This window comes from Macaca nemestrina, chromosome 17 (assembly GCF_043159975.1).
Source record: "Macaca nemestrina isolate mMacNem1 chromosome 17, mMacNem.hap1, whole genome shotgun sequence".
Classification (NCBI taxonomy): domain Eukaryota; kingdom Metazoa; phylum Chordata; class Mammalia; order Primates; family Cercopithecidae; genus Macaca; species Macaca nemestrina.
The window spans coordinates 61320154-61327980 of record NC_092141.1 but is presented as its reverse complement, the minus strand read 5'-3'; the positions used below and the strand labels follow the sequence as shown (position 1 = coordinate 61327980).

At 49.7% G+C, this 7827-nt stretch overlaps 1 long non-coding RNA gene across 4 annotated transcripts in view; it reads right to left on the bottom strand.

Annotated features, from left to right (window-relative positions):
• Positions 1 to 3154: 3154 nt before the first annotated feature.
• LOC105472302 (uncharacterized) overlaps positions 3155 to 7827 on the bottom strand; it is a 51247-nt gene continuing 46574 nt past the window's right edge. For 3 of the 4 annotated variants that reach the window (XR_003015943.2, XR_011615788.1, XR_011615789.1), the window contains one exon: positions 3155 to 3491. This is a non-coding gene — a long non-coding RNA (uncharacterized lncRNA). The remainder of the gene's footprint in view (positions 3492 to 7827) is intronic. The other variant, XR_981513.3, reaches the window with a different exon arrangement.

The following is a 7827-nucleotide window of genomic DNA, read 5'->3' as shown; positions in this document are numbered from 1 at the left end:
ATTTTTTTTTTTTTGTAGTTTTGGTAGAGACAGTGTCTCACCATATTGCCCAGGCTGGTCTCAAACTCCTGAGCTCAAGCGATCCATCAGCCTCCCAAAGTGCTGGTGGGACTGTGGGCATGAGCCACTGTGCCCAGCATAAGTGCATCTGGATGTAGATGAAAGGAAGGAGAGAGGGCTGCTCCACAAATTCTGCTGTCACTAATGGAATGGACGACCTCCGCCAACTGCATCACGTTCTCAGAGCCTAGGTTTCCCCGGCCATAAAATATGGGGTTAATTGTCCCTTCTAGGGAATCTAGGAGGGTTAATTGGGCAATGGCTCTGAAGTGTCTAGGAGGAGAAGATCTATAAATATAAGGGATCATTAGCGGGTATTTCACAGCCGTTTTGTGGGCCCCAGTGTTATTATTAATATGATTATTGTTATTGTTATCGCCCCCATGGCCCACTTCCCGAGTCTCTCCCAGCTGGGTCAGTGCTTTCAGGTGACAAGTGCTGCTCCTGAGCCCAGCCTCCAGCCCCTGTTCCCAGCCCTGGTCCTTCTGAACCCACACCCTCCACACTCAGGGTCTCTGGGAACCCTCAGGAGGCTAGCAATGGGACTGAGATGTGGTTTTGACAGAAGTGAGGGCCTAGGAGGGAGAGGGGCAGAGGCAGAGAGGGCAGTGCCTGGTCAGGGACACTCTCAGCCTCCCTTTGTCCCTGGGGACGCTTCCGGTCTGCAGTGGGCTGGGACTCAGAGAAGCAGACTGGGCGCCACGTGGAGCTGTGGTCGATGGGATCAGGAAAGGTGGGGAGCAGGGGAGTGCAGGTGAGGGGCTGAGGCAGAGAGAAGATAATGCTACCAGGGGAGGTAAGAGGAGGTGGTTGGTAGGAAACAAATTCCTTGAAGAGGTAAATGTGTTTGTTTGTTTTTGTTTTCAGACAGGGAGACATGGTTTTGCTTTGTCACCCAGGGCGGAGTACAGTGTTGCAAACACAGCTCACTACAGCCTCGAATTCCTAGGCTCAAGGGATCCTCCCGCCTCAGCCTCCCAAGTAGCTGGGACTACAGTTGAGAGCCACCAAGTCTGGCTAATTTTTAAAATTTTTGTAGAGATGGGGGTCTCACTATGTTGCCCAGGCTAATCTCTAACTTCTGGGCTCAAGAAGCAATCCTGCCCGAGGCTCCCCCAAGTACTGGGGTTACAGGCATGAGCCACCATGCCTGGCCCAAATGGCTCTTTTTTTGTTGTTTTGTCTTTTTTTTTTTTAAATGGAGTCCCACTCTGTCACCCAGCCTGGAGTGCAGTGGCAAGATCTCGGCTCACTGCAACCTCCGCCTCCCAGATTCAAGTGATTCTACTGCCTCAGTCTCTCAAGTAGCTGGGACTACAAGAACGTGCCACCACACCTGGCTAATTTTTGTATTTTTAGTAGAGATGGGGTTTCGCCATGTTGGCCAGGCTGGTCTTGAATACCTGGCCTCAGGTGATCCACCCACCTCAGCCTCCCAAAATGCTGGGATTACAGGGGTAAGCCACTGCACCTGGCCCCAAAGACTCTTTTTAAGGAGTTTCTTTGTAGAGGCTGGAACCCACTCTCAGTCTCTGAATGAAACAGGCCCCATTCCTGGGGGAATAGCTGCTTGTCAAGCTGGATCTCCCTGCCCGCCCTGTGTTCCTGTAAGGTGAACACTGGGCAGCTGCTTTGGAAATGCCTTGGGTGCCCCCTGGTGGTGACACACAAAGGCAGAGGAGGCACCCATGCCTTCCGCCTTAAAGGGCTCCTTTTACCTGGGGCCCTGCCCTTTCTCCCTGAGGCTCCACAGATCCCACCCCAGGGAGACTGGGGGTAGAAAGAAGCAGCAAAGAAGGAAGAACCCTGTGGGGAAGGATGAGTGGAATGTTCTTGCTGGAAGATTCCATGGCAGTTGGTGGGGAGCCATCAGGGGACAGGGGAACCAGGGGCAGAGGAAGTTGATGTGTTAGGGCAGGAGTCAGGAGTGGCATCCCCAGCAGTGAGGACAGAGGTGTGTCTGTATGTGTGCACCCGGGGTGTGGTGTAACAGGGAGATACATCTTATGGCCTTTGTCAATGTTTCATGTTCACAGAAGACTGAGGAAACCTAGATCCCTGAAATCATTGATGGACCCTAGGAGGAAAAAAAAAATAACCCAAATTCATCCAAGCTAGGTGTTTGTCCCATCAAATAGTTTTGTGGGTCTGCATATGAGAGAGTCTGGGTTACAAAAGTCTGCAACTCTGGGCTGGGAGCAGTGGCTCATGCCTGTAATCCCAGAACTTTGGGAGGCCGAGGCACATGGATCACCTGAGGTCAAGAGTTCGAGACAAGCCTGGCCAAAATGATGAAACTCCATCTCTACTAAAAATATAAAAATTAGCTGGGCGTGGTGACACCCACCTGTAATCCCAGCTACTCAGGAGGCTGAGGCAAGAGAATTGCTTTTTTTTTTCTTTTTTTTTTTTTTGAGACGGAGTCTTGCTCTGTCGCCCAGGCTGGGGTGCAGTGGCCAGATCTCAGCTCACTGCAAGCTCCGCCTCCCGGGTTTATGCCATTCTCCTGCCTCAGCCTCCCGAGTAGCTGGGACTACAGGCGCCCGTCACCTCACCCGGCTACTTTTTTGTATTTTTTAGTAGAGAGGGGTTTCAACGTGTTAGCCAGGATGGTCTTGATCTCCTGACCTCACGATCCGCCCATCTCGGCCTCCCAAAGTGCTGAGATTACAGGCTTGAGCCACCGCGCCCGGCCGAGAATTGCTTGAACCTGGGAGGTGGAGGTTGCAGTGAGCCGAGACCTCATCATTGTGCTCCAGCCTGGGCAACAGAGCAAGACAGTCTCAAAAAAAAAAAAAAAAAAAAAAAAATTTGCAATTTTGGTTTCCCCATAGGTAGAAAGGGAAGAGATGAGAACATAGAAAACCATAGGAGGGAAAAGGGAGAAGCAGAGGTTACTGGGAAATCCTTAAGGCAAAACAAGCCGTCTTTAGAAGGCTGGGTTGGCTGTAACTCCTCAAAGATAAACACCAACAATAAAGGTTGGGTTGTAGCTATGAGTGAGGCCCAACAGAGAGTCAAGACGGTTGGCCTGATATTCTTCTAGTTTCTGGACCAACAGCACCAGCTATACCATGTGGTTTCATAGGAGGCTCCAGGAGGGATCTGAAGCTTTTTTTTTTTTTTTAATTATACTTTAAGTTCTAGAGTATACGTGCACAACATGCAGGTTTGTTACATAGGTATACATGTGCCATGCTGGTTTGCTGCACCCATCAACTTGTCATTTACATTAGATATTTCTCCTAATGCTATCCCTCCCCCAGCCCCCAACCCCCTGACAGGCCCAGATGTGTGATGTTCCCTGCCCAGATCTGAGCATCTTGAGAGCAGAGGCTGTAGTTCCACATCCTTCCGTCCAGCACCCTTCCTCAGCATCCTGGGGGAGAGATGTTCACTGTCTGGTACTGATGGATTAGATGAGGACAGCCCTGTGCAAAAAAGGACAAAGAGAATGTCAGGAAGCAGGAAAAGCACAGGAAAGTGAAGAAAGAAGGGGATTCAGGCTGAGCGCAGTGGCTCAAGCCTGTAATCCCAGCACTTTGGGAGGCCGAGGCGGGTGGATCACCTGAGGTCAGGAGTTCGAGACCAGCCTGACCAACATGGAGAAACTCTGTCTTTACTAAAAATACAAAATTGGCCAGGCATGGTGGCACATGCCTATAATCCCAGCCACTAGGGAGGCTAAGGCAGGAGAATCGCTTGAACCTGGGAGGTGGAGGTTGAGGTGAGCTGAGATCGTGCCATTGCACTCCAGCCTGGGCAACAAGAGTGAAACTCCATCTCAGGGAAAAAAAAAAAAAAAAAAAAGAAGGGGATTCAGAGGTAGACATGGAAGGAGAAGTGGAAGTGGAAGAAGCTGGGCCTGAAAGAGAAGGGGTAAGTCCCTGAGAAGTGTTAAAAGGATATAGTCATTTAGTCAGTCAGCAAACATTTACTGTGCACCTACTATAATCAAGCAATGTGCTGGGAACGGAAGGTGCCATGGTAGACAAGACGAGCATGGGGTTTTTAGCGGTGGGGAATGTGTAGCTTTGCAAGTTAGAAATGTAGAGAAAGTGACAATGTGGAGTAGAAAGAAACTGAAAGCAGTTGGAGACAAAAGGGAAATATCACTGAGAGAACCTGCCTCCAGACACACCAGGGAGGAGATGTCGCCCCTGGTTGAGGTTGACACACACACTCAGAACCACCCACTGGCCCTGGCTCTGTGAAGATGGCAGCAGATAGGGTAGGAAGAGGAGAAATTCAGAAAGGGGAGGGACAGGAGTGGGTGGGGGTGGAGGGCACAGACTTTTCCTTGTTTTTCACTTGGGCACCCCCAGTGGGAAGGTATCTTTGGGCTAAGGAGTCCTTTTCCACATTTGGCTGCCCATTGGAATCACCTGAGGAACTCCTTAATACTGATGCCCCCAGAGAGTCCAATTTCCTGGGATGGGACCCAGACTTCAGAACCTATTAAAAGCTCTTTTAGTGAGTCTCAAGTGTGGCCATGGCCAGGTGCAGTGGCTCATGCCTATAAACCTAGCACTTTGGGAGACTGAGGCAGGAGGGTCGCTTGAGTTCAGGAGTTTGAAACCAGCCTGCGCAACATAGGGAGACCCCAGCTCTACAAAAAATTTAAAAATTAGCTGGGCATGGTGGCGCACACCTGTAGTCCCAGCTACTCAAGAGGCGGGAGGATCACTTGGGCTCAGGAGATTGAGGCTTCAGAGACTCTGTCTCAAAAATAATAAAAATAAAGGGAGGGCACAGTGGTTCATGCTTGTAATCCCAGCACTTTGGGAGGCCGAGGGGAGGCGGATCATGAGGTCAGGAGTTTGAGACCAGCCTGACCAACACAGTGAAACCCCATCTCTACTAAAAATACAAAAAATAGCCGGCCGTAGTGGCGCGTATCTGTAATCCCAGCTACTCAGGAAACTGAGGCAGGAGAATCGCTTAAACCCGCGAGGCAGAGATTGCAGTGAGCTGAGATAGCGCCACCGCACTCAAACCTGCGTGACTCCGTCTCTAAATAAATAAATAAATAAATAATAAAGTGTGGCCAGAGAGACCACAAGCATTTCCAAGCCGTTGTCTGACCTTCTCCCTCTCTGTTGAGGACAGGGGCCATCTTGAAAGAAAAAATCTCTGAGGAGTTGTGTGGTCGTTGGGGGAGCGGGGGTGTTTGTGAACGAGGCTCTAAGACTCCAACGGGCCTGACAAAAGTATGAACGAGGTCTTCTTCTTAGAAAGTGTCCCCTTCCCACAGTGGCTCACGCCTGTAATCCCAGCACTTTGGGAGGCCGAGGTGGGTGGATCATGAGGCCAGGAGATCGAGACCATCCTGACTAACACGGTAAAACCCCGTCTCTATTAAAAACACAAAAAATTAGCCGGGCGTGGTGGTGGGCACCTGTAGTCCCAGGTACTTGGGAAGTTGAGGCAGGAGAATGGTGTAAACCCAGGAGGCGGAGCTTGCAGTGAGCCGAGATCGCACCACTGTACTCCAGCTTGGGCGACAGAGCGAGACTCCATCTCAAAAAAAAAAAAGAAAGAAAAGAAAGTGTCCCCTTCCGCCGGGCGCAGTGACTCATGTCTGCAATCCCAGCACTTTAGGAGACTGAGGTGGGTGGATCACTTGAGGTCAGGAGTTTGAGACCAGCCTGGCCAACATGGTGAAACCCTGTCTCTACTAATAACACCAAAATTGGCCGGGCTTGGTGGCGCACGCCTGTAATCCCAGCTACTCAGGAGGCTGAGGCAGGAGAATCGCTTGAACCTGGGAGGCGGAGGTTGCAGTGAGCTGAGATCGCACCACAGCACTGCAGCCTGGGTGACAGAGAAAGACTCCATCTCCAGAAAAAAAAGAAAGAAAGAAAGAAAGAAAGAAAAAACAAAAAAAACCCAAAGGGTCCTCCCCTTCTTTGGCTGTGTCTCTAGTAAGAAGAGTCAGACAGCCTAGAAACAAAACAAAAACAAAAACAAACAAAAGATAAGGTGACCTTTAAAAGGGCAAAACCAATCAAATAATTCAAAACGACTGCAGAATTCTTCCAAGTTTTCACGCCCTGTCCTCCGCCCCGTGTGTGCACACTTTTTTTTTTTTTTTTTCACCTCTGCGGTCTTCAAGATGGGGCCTCTAGGTTAGAAGCATAGTTACCCCCAGTTTTTCTCCCAGAAGAGGTTTGACAGTGGCCCAGCAGGATATTCAACCCCACCTACCTCCCCCCCAAATCCCTGCACCCTAATACAGGTGAGTCATGGAACCTGGGTGGAGTCCTTGGTTTGACAGTGAAGCAATCTAAACTTGAAAAATGGCCTGGGAACAGAATGTATGGACTATATAAACAAGTCATGCAGATGTCATTGTATGCAAATATTCATTCTTTAACTCAGCTTACATTTCCTGCTGATCCTCCTCTATGCTGGCCTCAATCCTATCACAGCTCAGTCTAGCAAGAGAGCAAGAAGTGAGAATAAAAGTGCGGAAATAGTGTGTGAGAGAGAAGCCCTTTTGCATGTGCCAGGGCAGCGCAGAGGAGGAAGAAGCTATAGCTAGGCAGGAGTGAGGTATGCAGACTTACAGCAGAGTCTTGAAGCATGCATAGGAGTTTATCTATTTTTCTGAGAGACAGGGTCCCGCTCTGTCACCTAGGCTGGAGTGCAGTGGTGTGATCATAGCTCATTTTAAGTTCAAACTCCTAGGCTCAAGTGATCCACTCACCTCAGCTTCCCAGGTAGCTAGAACTACAAGTGTGCACCGCCCCATGCGGCTTTTTTGTAGAGACAGGGTTTCGCCATGTTGCCCAGGCTGGGTCTCGAAATCCTGGGTTCAAGCGATCCACCTGCCTCTGGCTTCCCAAAGCGCTAGGAATACAGGTGTGAGCCACCACATCTGGCCATGGATGCATAGGGGTTTACCAGAAGGGAAGGGTAAGATAGAAAGTCAACTAGTGGAAAAAAGCGTGTTTAGGAACCTGGAATCTTTCCTGGAGGGAAAAGGGTAGGATTTGTAGGAAGGGAATGGGGGTACAGGGAGGAGATAAAGCATGAAAGATACACCAGTAAGAGTGTGTCCTCTGGTGGATGCTGAGGTTAAGAAGAAAAAAGAGTGGGAGGAATTTGCCTAGAAAGAAGTTTGGGCTTGGCCGGGCGCGGTGGCTCAAGCCTGTAATCCCAGCACTTTGGGAGGCCGAGGCGGGCGGATCACAAGGTCAGGAGATCGAGACCACAGTGAAACCCCGTCTCTACTAAAAATACAAAAAATTAGCCGGGCGCGGTGGCGGGCGCCTGTAGTCCCAGCTACTCAGGAGGCTGAGGCAGGAGAATGGCGGGAACCCGGGAGGCGGAGCTTGCAGTGAGCCGAGATCGCGCCACTGCACTCCAGCCTGGGCAACAGCGTGAGACTCCGTCTCAAAAAAAAAAAGAAGTTTGGGCTTTATCCAGGAGATACGGATCCCATGAAGGATCTTTACTAGAGGAGTGTTATCGTCTAAAGTCTTGTTTTTCAAATGCTAACACTGAGAGGAGTAGACTGGAAGAGGCTATTAACATTTTTTCAGCAATTACTGTGTACCCGGAATTCTGCTCCGCATTTTGTATTATCAACCAACCTTTCCTAGCAGTGTTTTTCAAATTGCCAGTCATGATCAACAAGAAGGAGAATAAGATAGGATAGGCATAGAAACTATCAGTGTATCACAAGTAGTAAGCATTGTTTTCGGAAACTTTGTGACACTCTCAAACAGTAGTGTACTGGTCAGTATGCAAAATGTATTTCTC